We start from the raw sequence: 18,016 nt of genomic DNA on the forward strand, positions 1-18,016 counted from the left end.
TTACAAATAATATCCTGCGCGCTTTTAATCCTTATTACTGGCATTAGGCCTATTCCTCTTTGAAAGTTTCGGCCAGACCTACTATCATACGAATAATGACAACAAAATCAGAGTTCTGTTCACAATCTTTCGTTCACGTTCCTTTAATAATATGATCTCTGTATAAAGAAACCATTCATTTTCTTAGATATTCTGGTGCTGAGTAACAAAACGCTACAAATCATTCCGAAAGCATCTCCATAAAATAAATCAAAATCAACACTCCAAAGTGGCGAAGAAATTTACGATACCCACCTTCCTATGATTTTTGAAGTAGCGACAAACTGTTTGCCACTTGAGGTCAGCTTCTCATGGTGTGAGAGCACTTACCGCTCATTACCCGGCTTCTTTCTCACTGCTGTTTGTTTGCCATAAAGTACAGTCATCGTGATGGTGTTACAGCTTTTCGTACTTTTTCAAGTTTCAATTACACAAACAAGTAAATACAAATTTTACTGACGTATCTATGCTTATTACAAGTTTCTGGTACATAAAATTGCTTCCTGCTGAGAAAACAAGCCCCTCTTCAACCTCTCATTCAAAGTTCCCACGATGTTATACGTAAAACATTCGCAGCAGCATAATGTACACACCGGCTACGGCAGCGCTACGACTGCCAACATACAAACCGCGCAAGGCCGCTGCCAACACCCAATATCCGGCCGGCAAGCACAGCCGTAGTTACATCACATCTTGGTGTATTTACGATGTCAGTGGTACTCTGCAGCAAAATTGCTAGGTATTATAAGCGTTACTTGCATTGCAACTTCTTGCTCTTAGTATACAGTCGTACTGCACGACGACAGTTGTACGCAGAATCATATAAAATGGACAGTAGAACCTTGTTAAGTGAAAGCACACTCGTGTTTACCTAACAAGTTGGAAAACAAATCATTTCACAAGAAGGCGGCAACGGCAGTGCGTCAGGCTTCGTTTACTGTGGTTTTCTCTGACCACGAGAATCGCCATAAAGAGGAAGGAAAAGCATCCGTATTCAAAGCCGTATGATAATTCTCCTCGTTTCGTCTGAAAGTTCATACGTTACGAAGAAGTACAAGGCTGAAAATCTTTCGTACAATTGCATGTCGTTAAAACTAAAAATACTTCCCATTCAATCAACGAACAGGCGTCCGGCCCCGGTAGCTGAGTGGTCAGCGTGACAGATTGTCAATCCCAAGGTCTCGGGTTCGATTCTCGGCTGGGTCGGGGGTCCGTTCAGGGACTGGGTGTTGTGTTGCCCTAATTATCATCATTTCATCCCCATCGACGCGCAGGTCGCCGTAGTGGCGTCAACTCGAAAGACCTGCACCAGGCGACTAGCCTACCCGACGGGAGGCCCAACAAACAGGCAGGGGCAAAAACGTTTATGCCGGTATATCTTCAAGCTGCTTACAGAAACATGCCTTAGCCCACGGCCTTTAGAGATCACTGCCTAGCGCCCATCACAGATTTATACGTGTCTGTTTTGGCAGGGAAGGATGCGTGTTTAGGCAGTGGACCATGAGAAATTGAGAAGACTTATCTCTGTTTTATATTTTTGCTAATTCGTCGGTATGCAATATTCATTGCATGTACGCATTACACAGCATTTTTACGTAATTTATAACAGAATTACATAACATCAGAAATTAAAGCAAAAACTAAACAAATAAAAATAGGCACACAGGTGGTACATATCAACCGCGCGTCACTTGGTACGCCCTTGATGTAAGCTGGTATTATGCTGTCAAACATCTTCTGCAAAGCTACTTTGTGAAATATGTTTCATGTTGTGTAACAGGCAGATTTTGTCAAATATTGCCGCTTGTCAAATTTATTTGATCAAATCTTGATCAAAAAAAGCCGCCATCTTATGTTAACTGCAAGCGGCTGACATGTGTAAACACACTGTGAAACAACTGAGTGTTGTGTATTAGATTGATGCATAAGCTCGTGGCGTTTCCCCAAAATAATAAACACGAAAGATACACATAACAAAGACTTTAGTTATCAATATTATCTTCTCCTTCACTATTTACAACAGACTGCCAAGGCTGCGGTAACTTTACGATTTCGCGACTATATATAAATGACATGGTTTTGAGGCAAAGACCTCGTCGAACCATTTTCGGAGCGCATTTTCATCTGGGAAGGAAGTTCGTTGAACGTTGTTCCACAGAGAGCGGAAAAGGCGAAAAGCTCAGGGTGCACTGTCAGGTGAATAAAGTGGGTGCTGAATGACTTCCCAACCCAACTCATGTACTGTGTTTTTTGTCAGTCTACCCAAGCCCTTTTCTGCCTTTTGGCAAGATTAGGCTGCCGCCTAGGGTGGCAAAATTTAAGAGGCGGCAAAAAAACTTCAAATTAAGCGGGGGGGGGGGGGGGGGGGGGTGGAATTGAGGAGAAAAAATGAAAAAGAGGAAAAATTAAAACACCGAATTGTTTTCAATAGTGTACCGAACAAATACTTCGACAGTAAGCACATTGCCTCTATCTACCTCAAAACTAAAACAGCCACTACTGAATACAAAACTAAAAACCAACATGATTTATCTACGTCGAGCGCTGGAGCAGGACTCCTACGCTAGCTCGTGATCATGTTGCTACTTACTCAGTGGTGGTTGGAGAGGGGGGGGGGGGGGGGGGGGATAAGAGGGGGCGTCATTTTTCAGTTCTCGCCCAGGGCGGCAAAACACCTAGCAACGGCCTTGAGTCGAGCAGAATGGGAACGAGCGTTATCTTGGAGTGACATCACTTCATCGAGTCTTTCCGGTCGTTGCTCTGGACTGCGTCTGCAAAATGGCTCAAATGGCTCTGAGCACTATGGGACTCAACTTCTGAGGTCATCAGTTACCTAGAACTTGAAACTACTTAAACCTAACTAACCTAAGGACATCACACACCTCCATGCCCGAGGCAGGATTCGAACCTGCGACCGTAGCGGTCGCGCGGCTCCAGACTGTATCGCCTAGAACCGCTCGGTCACTGAGGCCGGCACTGCGTCTGCAACATGTCTCAGCTGTTGACAAAGAATGTCAGCAGCGATTTTTACACCCTGGGTGGCAATTCGTCGTACACCATACCGTCGCTGTTCCACCAGGCACATGACATCTTTTATGGGCTTTCGCAGAACTTCGTATGGGGAGCTGCTGCTTTATTTGGGCTCAACCATTCCTTTCTTTTCCTTGCGTTAGCACAAAAACATCATTTCTCGTCACCAGCAACGAAAGAGGACAGGAATGATCGGTGTTATTCACGAGCCAATTGATGAGGAACAAGCAGAGATGCTATTTTTTGTGATTTTTGGCTTAGAGCATACCGTCACCATTGCATGCAAATACTGCACGATGGTGAAATGAGCACCAGTGGATTTGCCAGTGGATCATTGTGGAGTAATGCATTTAAGCGATCTTCATCAAACACCCAAGGTCTTAGATCTTCCTGAATTTGGAGAGACTAATGTGAAAACAATCCCCCTTAAAACGAGCAAACGATTATCTTGCCGTGCTCTGTACAATGGCATTATCGCCAAACGTCCACAGATCCACTCACTATCTCCAAACGACGAAATAACAATATGTAAACTCAAAAAGCAACAGAGAACTACAAATAATGACAATAGATAAATAAACCCTTAGCAACCGAAATAACAACATGCAAAACAAAAACGCTACGAACCTAACATATGGAGTGGAGAAACACATTGAAAATGCAAAGGAGGTCTATTTCGGAGCTTATTGTGACGATGAAAATATGGAAAGGCATATTATAATCTGGGATGAAATAAAATGTTTTTCCTTTCTTTAGGCAGATATACGGAAATCCACTCTCTTTCTTCAAAGCGAATTAGAATATTCTGCACTGAATTATAAGAAGTCGAAGCCAGGAAAGAGGTAAGGCAAGTTTATTGTCATCACTGATGTTTATCTGTTTACTGAAAAGGGAATTATAGCACTGTTGCTCTTGGTGAAGGACAGAAAATTAGCCCAATACGATTAACTGATTATGTGGCATTGTTGGCTAAAAGTGAATAGGAATTGAGTAGGGATTGAGTTTTGTACGAAATGTAATGGAACATGTGCAAGCTGTCTATTCAGATATGCATATAAAGAAGAAAGCATCATAGGCTCATAGGCGGATATGCTAGACGACTACGTTGTAGCCGTGAAAGAAAAACTTAATAAGTACACGAAAGGACAAGGCCAAAACGTCTTTAATGTAGATAAATCGCTGCTAATGTCCAAAAATGTTAAAATCGTGCCTAGTGTAGAATGTATTACAATCTACGTAAAGCATCAGATATTACTTGGCAAGACTCGGATATACTTATAATTCACGTTAAATTTATTCGCAGTTGCGAATATTGACAACCAGCAATGCCGGACCGGGACACGAAGCCGGATTTCCCGCTTATAGAGAGCGGCCGTCTCACTTTTTTTTTTTTTTTTTTGGGCAGGGGTCGCAACCCGAGGCTTGGCCACGATGCCCCGTTCCCATCCCCCAGAAACTAAGAAAAGCGTAGGGAACGTGGAGTAGAGGTTCTTTTTATTTGTTTATTTAGTTTTGGCGTTAATACCACCGAGAATATCAGGAAACCGGCGACACGCGAGGAGGAAGACACGGCAAGACGACAGCCTAAGAAGAACATTCTGATTACCAGTGAATATATCGGTTCTAAGTGTGGAAGAGGCAGGGATCAACTCTTCATGACTGGAACACCCCAAGTCTGGGGTGGTTTAAGGAAGACACTTTAGAGGAAATTGAAAAAAAATGTCTGTATTTTGGATTGTGGACAACTGCACAGTGGCGTTCATTAAAGAACTGCCAAAATAGAGGACACATTTCTCGCCATCAGTAAACAAGTAATGTGCTGCGTGTCCACAAATCCACCTCACAGAGTTCGTCTTTGCTTGCGAGAAGTATCTCGCGTCCGGAAAGAGGAGCAGTTGAGTAGATATCTGATGAAGAGTCGTACAGGTAATTAGGGACAACATCTGTCGCACCAAGAACGGGACACCTCTCGCCGATCTGCACACCAGGCGGTGCTCGTCTGTGTCCATAACATCACAGTCGACACACAACAGGGGGTCTGCACGGCGAATCCTGGGAAGGCGTGATCGGCGTACTTGCTTCCCATTGACAGTAAGGTACCACGCAGAATGGACGTCAGTATCAAGATAAGGAGCGCACAGCGATCGCCAAACGGCACGCCAGTCGACGTGGGGAAGCTTCCGCTCAACTACATTTGGTGACCTGCGCTACTGGAGGAAACCATAAATCGCCTTCGTGGCTGTCAATTGCGCCAGCAGTATCACAGTACGGACATAGCTCAATTCAACAAAAATATGGCAGAAGTAAAAGAAGGGCGGCAGGACTTTACAAAGTTGGGTAGGTGCTGCGACCGAGTGTGGTGCAAGGGCCTCCAGCAATAGGGTGGTAAGGCACGTAGGACTACGGAGCCACAATCGCATGTTGTTGTTGTTGTTGTTGTTGTCTTCAGGTCTTCAGTCCTATGACTGGTTTGATGCAGCTCTCCATGCTACCCTATCCCGGGCAAACTTCTTCATCTCCCAGTACTTACTGCAACCTACTCCTTCTGAATCTGCTTAGTGTATTCATTTCTTGGTCTCCCTCTACAATTTTCACCCTCCACGTTGCCCTCCAACGCTAAATTTGTGATCCCTTGATGCCTCAGAACATGCTTTACCAACCGATCCCTTCTCTTGTCAAGTTGTGCTACAAATTCCTCTTCTCCCCAATTGTATTCAATACCTCCTCATTAGTTATGTGATCTACCCATCTAATCTTCAGCATTCTTCTGTAGCACCACATTTCGAAAGCATCTATTCTCTTCTTGTCTAAACTATTTATCGTCCATGTTTCACTCCCATACATAGCTACACTCCATACGAATACTTTCAGAAACGACTTCCTGACACTTAAATCGATACTCGATGTTAACAAATTTCTCTTCTTCATGACATGTGAGAGCCAATAAAAGGGCTACCGCTCTGTCAGGCACATGATACAGACCTAAACCGCCCCTGCACCGCGAGAGGGTGAGGGTTTCGTTCCTTATCTTGAATATGAAGCCGTGGCAAACGAACGAACCAAATGCCACTAGCATGCAGTGGCTCATGGATGGCGGAATAGGAAGTGTCTGTGCCACGTGGGGGATACGTGGCGCAAATATACATTTACGTATTGTGTGCATCACAGAAGATCGAGTGCTCGTAAACGGTGATCTAAGAACCCAGATCGTAGTTGGGAAAGTAGACGTCTGCAATTGAGGGCAATTGTCCGCTGCAGATCACTCGCGAAATCGAGTCCTAAGCATCGGAGAGCTATCAGCTACACGCAAAGGAGCAACACTTACCACAGAAAGTCCCACACCTATTGCCATGGCGCTCGATTTGCGGATATAAGGCAGCTACCAGAAGCTTCAACGTAGGTGGTAACCCATGCCAGTGACTCCCTGACCTCAGCACCGCTACGAGTAACGATGACGAAATCGTCTGCGCATGCAGTGCTGTTGAATACATGATCACCGAGAGACATCCCAGAGAGGCATTGTCGGAGACCGCAAAGCAACGGTTCCATGGCGAATGCATACGACAGTGCAGAGAACGGGCAACCTTAACACAATGATCGACAGATCGAAATGGGAGCAGTAAAACGGTCACTGCAGAGTACACGAGTAGCTCGAGAGGAGACGCATTACGACGTCGAAGGTGGTATCAGGGTAGCCCATATTGCGGAGCACCCCTTCCAAGAAGTCGTGATGGACGCGACCGAACTCCTGGCTGAAGTCAAGAGCTGCCAAAAGCCCATGCACACAACGTGCGTGGGCAAGACCGATTATGCCCGATAGTGGCAGAGGGCAGTGTGGATGTTATTGGTACCTCCCAAATTAGTTTGATCGAGGGAAACCACGTACCGCCGGCCGGAGTGGCCAAGCGCTTCTAGGCGTTGCACTCTGGAACCGCGCGACCGCTACGGTCGCAGGTTCGAATCCTGCCTGGGGCATGGATGTATGTGATGTCCTTAGGTTAGTTAGGTTTAAGTAGTTCTAAGTTCTATGGGACTGATGACCTCAGAAGTTAAGTCCCATAGTTCTCAGAACCATTTCAACCACACCACATACCGAGCTGTCCGTTTAAGCCACGTAGCCAACAGCCGGGTAAAGATCTTTGTGTAACTGTTGAGTAACGTCAAGAGGCAGTAATCACATATCCGTGACGTAGCCCGAGGCTTGTGGATGGAAATGAGCAAACTATCGAGGAAACCGTCTGGAATCGGCGCGAAAGGTGACATAAGGTCCTGACAAATTTCCGTCCAAACTGGAGGTAGAAGAGGTCGAAATGTACGATAAAACTCCAGTGAGAGGCCGTCAGGACCAGGCAACCTGTTCGTAGAACCCGCCTGGATAGCGTCATGGAGTCATCCTCTGTGACGTTAGCAATCAGATCCATCGTCGCATCCATGAGAACCAAGCCAAAGGAGAGTCTGGAGACCGCCGTAATGTTAGTGGGGTGGTGACGTTGTTCAGAGTACAGCATAACATAATGTTCATGGAGGACAGACCCAATACCCCTTTGGGTATCAAAACCCTGCCCGTCATCAGTCATAAGAACATTAATCAAATTCCTCCGACGGTGGCGTCGTTCCACTATTTCATGATACATAGATGGGTGCTCTTGCACTAACCTATCGTGTGTGTGCTCCTTCGAGGTGGCGGTGAGAGAGGCACATGAGCTGTGCCTTGGCACGATTCGCTATCTCCTGGCGCTCTGGCGAATACAGCCTCATAGTACATTCCTGGAGAGCGGTGACACAGAATTCCTGAGTCCGTCGCCGACACGCCGCAACCTCCCTCCTGTAACCAATCAAGGCCTTGCACAGGGCAGGCTTTGCACAGAGCATCGACCATGACAAGGCAGACTGATATGCATCATAGCGTCGACGAGAAGCTGCCCACGTGGCCTCGACGAGGTGTCGGCAGCCGGGTGAAGTAAAGTGGATTGTGTTCAGTTTGCATGGTCCACAGACGCGCCACGCCCTTTGGCTTCAGAGATTGCTGGCGCAGATGTATGTGTGATGGTCAGAGAACGCAGTGCCCCCCCCCCCCCCCCCCTCCCACTGACAATATCGCGGGAGACGTAAACACGATCGAGTCAGCTGGAAGAATGGCTAGTGAAATTTGTAAGCCCTAGGTGGTCGCCATGAACCTGCTCCCAAGAATCAACTAGGCTGAAGTGCTGGAGAGTTCGCTAGCGCGCGCACGGAAAATGACGTGCCTGGGTGCAGTTGAAATCACCTTCCATTATCAATGCATCCTACCGACCCAGAAAGAGAGGCGTGACTATCTCTGAGAAGAAGGTGGAACTTTCACAGTGGCGAACTGAACCAGATGGTGCATAGACACTGAGGATCCTGACGCTATTAAACGTGAGAACCATACCTCTGGCATCAGGGAGATAGGTAACTGCATCGGCGAGGATACCGTCACGTAAGAGGATCGCCACCCCACTACCAGCAGGGGAAGCATTCAACTTCCGCAGCATAGAGCATGTCATGGAGTAAAGCCAGTTTGTGGCGTATGCAACCGACCGTGGCTATGCGATGAGTGTGGAAAGCTGCCATTGCCGGGAGGACAGGCAATTCAAACACGGAGAAAGCACAGGTAGCTCCCTGTTAGGCCCCCACAGAAGGGCACATCACTTTCACGGGAAGGGAGCCGACCCCGCCAAGGGGGGATCCATCGTTCTGTACACCTCCAAAATGTCCATCCTCAGCATCGATATTGTCCGCCCAGGAGACAGACGTGCCACCGGGCGGGTTCAGTGGATTATTATCAGAGGTGCGCCTACAGGTAGCGTCAGACACAGAAATGGAGGCAACCGCATCAGACGCAGGCGGGGGAAGGTCGGTGTCCGGTGGTGGACGCTGACTTGAGATGGAGGCAGGGAAGGACGTCGCGTCGTCGGGTGGCAGGGCGTCAGAGGACAGCGCGCCATCAGTTGCAGGGTCGTCATCCTGTGCACACATCCGAAGGTCGCAGTCATCAGAGGGGTTGTCTACTCCGTTCCCTCTACGAGCATTGCTTCCTAACATGCTGTTCTGTGTCGGATGGCGGACGGCTATCGTCCCGACATGTGGCCAGATGGCAGAAAGGCAGAGATAGGTACAGCTCCATTATCAACAACCATGGGGACGGGACAGACAGCTTGTGCCTGCTGACGGTCGTTGTTCATTTGACTGCGGGGTGTAGGAGAGACAAGCGAGACGACCATAGCGTCATCGAGAGGTGCCGACAGGGGGCGTAGCAGGCAGCACCGCCGCAGACGCATAAGACAGAGAGAACATAGTGGGCGCTGCAGGAGTGACGTCTCCGATCGGCGTCTGAAGCAGCCTACGTTGGAGGCGTTCAGAACGGACATCGCCCTTCTGGCCACAACCTGAACAAGTGCGCGGCTGGCCATCGGACATGACGACAGCCCTGCAACCGGCAATAACCAAGTAGGAAGGCACGAGTTACAGAAGTTCAGTTTTCATCTGACGGACACCACTGAGGACACGGTACGTTTCGAACGTCTTCCACGTTTCAGTCACGTGACTGACGACGTTGCCGTTTCACAGCAGCCATCACAGAGTCCGACGGTACTTCAAACGGGAGTTAGAAAACCCGCAGCGTTTGGAAACCAAAACCAGCGTGATCAACCACTACAGTCCCTACATGTCCGTCAGAGTATCGAAACTAAAGATCGTTAGTGTGGCGCCGCACGAGGTCGACGCACAACTCGTCATTCGCGAGCTTCATGTACACAGTAGTACTAAGGATTGTAATATGTATTCCATGGACGTCTTGTGGCGGGAGACGCATTTATCCGGTGTAAGGCGTTCAACTTCATACGCCTTTGGTCGTTCGCGATCTAATGAAAAAGTTAATTTAGTTGTGGCGTGGCGGTAATAGCCACCGTCATGTCCCTGCGTAATATTATTGTAATATTCTGGCTGCGAGTACCGGCGATGACGCGCTACCGTAATGGAGACGACAACGCTCTTTGCTGTGACGACGCCGCTCTTTGTCGAAAAAAAAAAAAGCATCTAGCTTCTTTTTTTGCAATTGGTGGAGATAGGAATGGCTATTGGAGATTGTTTTTTTAGGGTTAGATAAGCTTGCATATAGACGTAATTTGAAGTGCAGAGGAGATACACCTTGTAATCGCAATTATGAAGAATAAAAATTTTCTCTTATGAAAAAGAAGGTGAATATCGTCAACGAACTTTTATTCGATGTCGGATCCCCGGACCCTCACAAAAGCTATTAGTGTGTTTAGCAATACAGTGCATAGCGATTTCTTCGGAAATTAACAATACTAGGTGAATCTGCTGTTACTACGGTCCGAACGACGTGCAATATTTCACCGTCAGGTTGAGTGTTTCAAGACGTTCCCTAAGCAACCAGTTTGTTAGTCAGAAGGTAAGCACACTGCCACTGTTGTTCAACCTTCTCATTCTGAAAGTGCTTCCAGAAAATCTTACGGCGACTGTGAGTACTTTAGCTGCCAGCAGAGACGGAGTCTTCACCGCGGGTAGCACCAGTTTTCTCCACCTTTGCCTGGCATTCTCTCAGAACCGGAGAAACGGAAACCTCCGACCGCCAACTCATCCTGTACCTAACCCGTTCTGTCCTTACAGCAGCCGCGAAGAAAACATAATCATCTATAGTCAATTTTTTTTACAGATTTTTATCTTAGACAGGTAAAAAAATTTTGAAATGTATGCATCTAGGCAAAAAAATCAAAAGAGTGTTTAAATGCAGTACCAGTCTTATCTGTGTCAAAGTCAAAGGTCAAATTAGTTAATTAATTAATCTTTTTCTTACGACGTAGCAGTTCATTTTATCATGATGTCCAATGCAGTCGGGCTCTGAAGCAGGCTGCTACACGGAAGCACACAAACGCGCGCCCGCTCGCAAGCAGCACAACAGACGAGACGCAAGCAAGGGGTGTGCGCCTCGCCACAGCCAAAGGCCGACTTACGATTTGGTTACCCCAGCACGACTCGCGGCCACATCCAAACTTCCATATGTCATCAACCATGTGTCTACAGCCTATACTCGTATATCCGTAACGTATATTCCTGTACAAGGGGCACATTTTACTTGAAAGTCGCTTGCCCGGAGTCGGCGGATGTGTTATTCCGATTTACGATGCAAAGTTCCTTCGGACATGCATGCACTTTACACATTACATTCCAATCAGAATTTTTTGTTTGTCAACTTTAACGGGAGGAGGGATATTAATTCAATTACATTTCGTATTCGCATCGATAAACTCACAGTCTCGTTTAGTGACTGGGAACTATAAAACCAATAGCATTAAAAATAGCAGTTTCTCATTTGATATGCGGTTCTCCTGCTGTTACAAGCAAACCCACTCAGAGGGATCTATTATGAAATATTTGATGACAGCACTGACAATGTAATACCACAATTTAACATACTAACATACACTGAAGTGATAAAAGTTACGGGATAGTGATATGCACATATATGGGTAGCGGCATTATCACGCACACAAGCTATAAAAGTGCAGTTCGTTGGTGGAGCTGTCATTTGTACTCAGGTGATCCATGTGAAGTTCCCGACGTGGTTATGGTCGCGCGACTGGAATTAACAGACTTTGAAAGCGGAGTAGTAGCTGAAGCTAGACGGAAGGGACGTTCTATTTCGGAAATCGTTAGGAAAGTCAGTATTCTGAGATCCACGGTGTCAAGAGTGTACCGACAATACCAATTTCAGTCATTGCCTCTCACCACGGACAACGCTGTCTCCTACTGCCTTTAATTAACGACTGAGAACAGCGGCGTTTGCGTAGAGAGACAAGCAACAGCCCGTGAAATAACCGCAGAGATCAATATTTGACGTAAGCTAAACGTATCCTTTAGGACAGTGTGGCGAAATTTAGCGTTAATGGGCTATGGCAGCAGACGACGAAAGTGGGTGCCTTTGTTAATAGCAAGACATTGCTTGCAGGGTGGCTTTATCAAATGAGTCCCGATTTCAATTGGTAAGAGCTAATAGTAGGACTCGAGTGTGACGCACATCCCACGAAGCCATAGACCCAAGTTGTCAACAAGTATTGTGAAAACTAATGGTGGCTCCGTAATGGTTTAGTGTGTGTTTACATGGAATGGACTGGGTTCTCTTGTCCGACTAAACCGATAATTGATTGGAAATGGTTATGTTCGGCTACTTGGATATCACTTGCAGCCATTCACGGGCTTCATATTCCTCAAAAAATGGTTCAAATGGCTCTAAGCACTATGGGACTTAACATCTGAGGTCATCAGTCCGCTAGACTTAGAAATACTTCAGCCTAACTAACCTAAGGACATCACGCACATCCGTGCCCGAGGCAGGATTCGAACTTGCGACCGTAGCAGCAGCACGGTTCCGGACTGAAGCGCCGGCTTCATATTGCTAAACAACGATGGAATTCTTGTGGATGACAATTGCTGCACTACTCCAGACAAAAGGAGGTCCGGCACGATATTAGGAGGTATCCCATGTCTTCTGTCACCTCATTGTATATCGGCTGCGCTTAATATCCCTTCTTGCGCCCCGACAAAGATTTTTGTCAAAGAAATATGATGAATATTTGTTCAAATTTCTCTGTGAAATAAATTTTAAAGTGTAATAACCACCGATCTTAGCTGGAGTTGAGGTTTGGGTTGTTTGGGGAAGGAGAGCAGACAGCGAGGTCATCGGTCTCATTGGATTAGGGAAGGACGGGGAAGGAAGTAGGCCGTGCCCTTTCAAAGGAACCATCCCGGCATTTGCCTGGAGCGATTTAGGGAAATCAAGGAAAACTTAAAACAGGATGGCCGGACGCGGGATTGAACCATCGTCCTCCCGAATGCGACTCCATTGTCTAAGATCTTAGCTGGTTTTTATCTTCTCTCACTGTTATTGTTTTATTTCGTGGGAAAAAAGAAATTTGCGCATGAATCTGTATTTTTATTCATGATTGGTGCATCCAAAAATTAACAGGAACTCGCAGATAGAGCCGAGAGAAGTGGCGATGTGGCGTACTAGTATTTGTGGATTCGTATTCTGGAAGAGATTTTCGAACTCCGTCCTACATTTACGTGGTTTTGCGAAATCATTTGTGGTGAATACTGGAATGGTACTTAAACCGTGCAATGACCTATTTCTTTCGCCAAATATCTTTTCTCTGTCTTTAATGATTTAATGACTAGGTCGCCAAATAGGCATTACACTCTGATCGCCTTGCATTTTTAATAGATAAAGCCCAAGTTCGTTTCGACTCGTGAAAAGTTTGGAGACAAAACTGTGCGAATAATTTGCTTAGGCGCGCCATGGCCTTTGCTGAGGAGGCCGGCCCCCTTACTGTGACATCACTGCGGCTGAGAAAACGCGCAGCTAAGTGATTGTATAAATATTACAAGGTCAACGCAGTGCGCCACGCAACACCTGCCTGAACGGCAGGCAAAGGCGTCATACTTGGCGAAGCACAATGCGCGAAACTTAAATAATATTGAGTAAAAAGAGAAATATTTTTCCTACGAAATCTTTCGTCAGCTCTAGCATTGTACAAACACACACACACACACACACAAACGATGTTATTACATCAGAGTACCGACAACTCACGAAATTGGAGTTGGTCACAGTGCAGTACGACGTTTGTCATAAATGAGTGAGGAAGGGATGTATGACCGGTGGAACTAGTTAGGCATGGTTCTCACGTAGGCGATGCCCATACGCGTTACGATGCGCTACGCGATTCGTGATACAGAAGCAGCCCGCACTGGTGGAGCGCGTGGAAAACTACGTAGTTGAAGCGACTTCACTGTTCACACTCGCCGGATGACACCAACACCTATCTCTACCGTATCGCCCGGCGCAGCAGGGAATGGTCGTTGCTCCACGCAGCTTTGTCGTAAGATACACATTTCGAGTCATCACATGCGCTTCAGAAAATTGTTTTATGTAGATAAAGTAAAGCTACATCCGTCTCTCCACTTAGTTTCTCAGTAAAACTTTTACTTTTTGTGTAAAAAATTAAAAATCACGATACTTAGATTCGCATGTGTTTTTCACTATGCAGCCTTTCTTATTCGATTCTACGGGAATTAATTGGTTAAAAAAAAAGATTTTCCCGCGTCTTATAGTCCCACTTTACAGCTTAACAACGAAATGGTTTTCTTTTTGCTATTGCCATTGTTACTGTGATGGGTGTATTTTGAAAACTTTGCAGTGAAGAAAATAGCCGCTGGCCAGTTTACATTTGGTGGGTTTTAGTCAAAGGTCGCTACATACGAAATTTGGCTAACGTATAGAAATTGGTCTTATCGGTGGCAGGAGTGCCGTACCTCTTCCTACTCTTGAAAAAATACGAGAGATACGTTGGAGGCTCTCCGCGACTAGGTCGGCTGCTAGGCACCACAGCCACAGGCGCGGCCACTCAGTTTCTCTTTTCCGTATGCTACCGATACAAGCCGTAGCTGGAAATAAGAAACCTACTGAAATGAAATGACACCGGGAGTCATCAGTAGATGATGGTGACTGGATGTTTCTTTCAGTCTATGCTTTCTGATTTCCGGAAGCTCTGTGACAGACGTTAAAGAGATCGGTATTTTCCTTGCCATCGTGGGTATCATCCATTTCTTCAAACGTACACTCTAGCCCGACTTAGAATTGACCGTGGGGACGGCGGTTATCGCCGAAACAACCGAAAACGATTTATCTTCTTTTTCTTAGAAACTGACTCAGTTTCAGGCTACAGGGAATAGAAATAGTAAATTAAATACGCAAATAAAATAAAACTTCGTCTGTTCATCGATTGCTGCTTTTCTCGACATGTGATAAACGGTTGAGTACTACCAAAAAGTCACCAGTTTTCTCCTACTGACTCTAATTTTTTGAAATTCTGCTAAAAAATCGTGTTGTAATCGGGTATCGTGCCACTACTTGGACATTACTTATAGTCAGTGCTATTTTTAGTGTTCATTTGCCCGTTTGAAAGGGCTACAAGCAGACAAAAGGCATATTATGTAGACACAGGCAGCAGATCAGATACGAAGTATTTTTTATTGTGTGCCATGAATAACTTGTTGTTAAGTTTTTAATTTATCACTGTTACCGTAATTTCCTTTCTCCTTTATTATTTCATAGAAATGGCAGACAAATCTTAAATCTTTAAAAGTATATGAAGCATTGTACTTCATTGCTACGTTACTGGCCGGCCGTTTAGCCGAGCGGTTCTAGCCGCTTCAATCCGGAACCACGCTGCTGCTACGGTCGCAGGTTCGAATCCTGCCTTGGGCATGGATGTGTGTGATGTCCTTAGATTAGTTAGGTTTAAGTAGTTTTAAGTCTAGGGGAATAATGGCCTCAGTGCTTAGAGCCATTTGAACCATTTTTGAGCTACGTAACTGCGAAAAAATATTCGCATGCTTGGGTTGGTGCCATTCTGCAATACAACGGATGTTTGACGACAACTCTGAGAAACTACCGTGTAGACCAGCTGGGGGAAATTCTTGCACACTGCACGTACACTGCTCCTTTCTGTCGACATTGTTATTAAAATAGCGCTGATCTCTTTTCCCATTTTCTATAATAACACAATATTTGAAACAAATGCAAATTTTACGAATAAAAATTACTACTTAAGAAAAAGGTTTGTTTGAAAACGGAAACTTGTAGCATTTCTGCTAAGACTGACTGATATTTCGTCTTTTTACCCGGTTATTAGCAAAACATAAAAGGAGGATCTGTTGTAACTGAGACCAAACAAATATCAAAAAATACTGGTTATTCAGAACTAAAATATATGTATCGGATTTAACCGGTCAGTTTTTCCCATCGCTCGTTGACCATCCCACTACTAGACAATCGATGGTAATTGATCTCTCTTCAAATCCAGCAACATTTCTTCTGAACTTCTCAACTTTGTTCATATAATACTATACGAAATTGAACAGTTGTAGCAATAATATCGTAGTTTTATTAATCTCTAACCACTGTTGGCCGGCCTGAGTGGCCGAGCGGTTCTAGGCGCTACAGTCTAGAACCGCGCGACCGCTACGCTCGCAGGTTCGAATCCTGCCTCGGGCATGGATGTGCGTGATGCCCTTAGGTTAGTTAGGTTTAACTAATTCTAAGTTCTAGGGGACTGATGACCTCAGAAGTTAAGTCCCATAGTGCTCAGAGCAATTTGAACCACTTTTATGTGCTACACTAAATAAGATACCATACTAGTATGTCTAGCTAGAAATAAACTTTTCATTGTGGTGTTTTTAACACTACTCAAACACTTGCACTAACTTACGTTATTGTAATGAGTAGCTTCTTAGCAGGAGAATCAGTAAGTTGAAACTTTATGCTTTGCGTTGTCAGAGTAGCTGATACTAGTTGCTCCAGAAAGTGGAAACTGTCTGGACTCATTCTTTAGAATTCGTGGAGTTTGTGTTAGTGTTGGAAGAATTCACGAGAAACCACAGCTGAACTATGTCTGATATTTATCGTATTGTACAGGTGCACTCTGTACTTCCTATTCTTCTTCCGTTTTTTGAGATTTAAATAACGACAAGCCACAAAAACGTCCTGATGATTGCAACTGAAACTGAAATTGAAACGTGATTCGCGCTGTCTTGTTGTTTGTCATATGGGCAGTCGCTTTACGTATCTGTCATCTCACTGTCAGCAGGAACCGGAATGCCGAACCGATAAGCATCGCTTTGCAAGACCTTTATCACATCGTGTCGAATCGTATATTGTTTCTCACTGTGTGAATCATTCTCGCCTTCCTGGACTCATTACAGGTGAAACTGTTTGATTAAACCGAAAACGTCCAGAGAAGAGTTGTGGAATCTGTGTGATTTTGGGAAACGGGGCGTGGATTGCGGTTATCACAGTAACCGGGTCCCGTCCTACACATATAAGGTGTACAACAATCAATCAGCTCAAACTGAAACGATTGAAGGTGTGCAGCAAAAGAAGCAAAAACGTTCCGGTAAACACGGGTCCGCAAACGAGTGGCTTGAAAGATAATTACAAGGGTGTGGTTGCGAACAGCCACTTGCTTCCGTATGCAACACATTCTTTTAGTAAAAGTGAGGGTGGTTTGATAAGTGTGTTAAACATCAAGATAAAATAGTTGTTACGTAAACAACTCACTTTCTCACCCTACATCTAGACATAATCTCCTTTGAGGAATATACACTTGGTCCAGTGACCCTACAACTTTTTCATCCCACTGGAAAAATAGGTTCTCTCAAACTCCACAAAATTCTCGTTGACTGCAATTGTCACATTATTTAATGAAAATTTCTTCCTAGCAAGTAAAAGTTTCAAGTTAGGGGACAGTAAGCAATCACTTGGGGCTAAATTTGGTGAACAGGGTGGATGAGGAACCAATTCAAACCCCAATTCGTGCACTTTCGTCATTGTTATCCCTGATGTGTGTGATGGTGCATTATCCAGGTGAAACAGCACTTTTTGCGTGCGAACCTCGGTCTTTTTTCAACCAACACAAGTTTCAAACGATCCAACAATGAAGCATAACAGGGCCCAGTTATGGTTCTACCTTTTTCTCAGCAATCTGAGAGGATTATTCCTTGGGAACCTCAAAAACAGTGGCCATCACCTTACCAGCTGACAAAATGAACTTTGCCTTTCTTTCATACTTTCACCAGCATTAGTCCATTGTTTGATTGCAGCTTTGACTCTGATGTGTAATGACAGATCCAGGTTTCATCGACAGTCACAGATCGGTGCAAAAAGTCTTCCGGATTGCTATTAAAGATCGCCAGCCATTGTGCTGAAATGTGCCGGATGCGCTTTAGGTCGACTGTGAGCAACTGTGGCACCCACTCCGCACGCAGCATCTTTATAACCATTTCTCGGTCCAGGATAACCTGCTCCACCTATCCATCTTGACCCATATTTGAGTTTTACATGTCTCAC

General features: G+C 45.3%; 1 protein-coding gene across 2 annotated transcripts in view; it reads right to left on the bottom strand.

The window, feature by feature from the left end:
- The window catches only part of LOC126348162 (dihydroxyacetone phosphate acyltransferase), a 113,417-nt gene extending 112,348 nt beyond the window's left edge, over window positions 1–1,069 (bottom strand). For both annotated transcript variants that reach the window (XM_050002332.1, XM_050002331.1), the window contains exon 1: window positions 295–1,069. The gene's annotated coding sequence lies outside the window, so the exon portion shown is untranslated. The remainder of the gene's footprint in view (window positions 1–294) is intronic.
- Between the last annotated feature and the right edge of the window lie 16,947 nt (window positions 1,070–18,016).

This window comes from Schistocerca gregaria, chromosome 1 (genome assembly GCF_023897955.1).
Source record: "Schistocerca gregaria isolate iqSchGreg1 chromosome 1, iqSchGreg1.2, whole genome shotgun sequence".
NCBI lineage: Eukaryota > Metazoa > Arthropoda > Insecta > Orthoptera > Acrididae > Schistocerca > Schistocerca gregaria.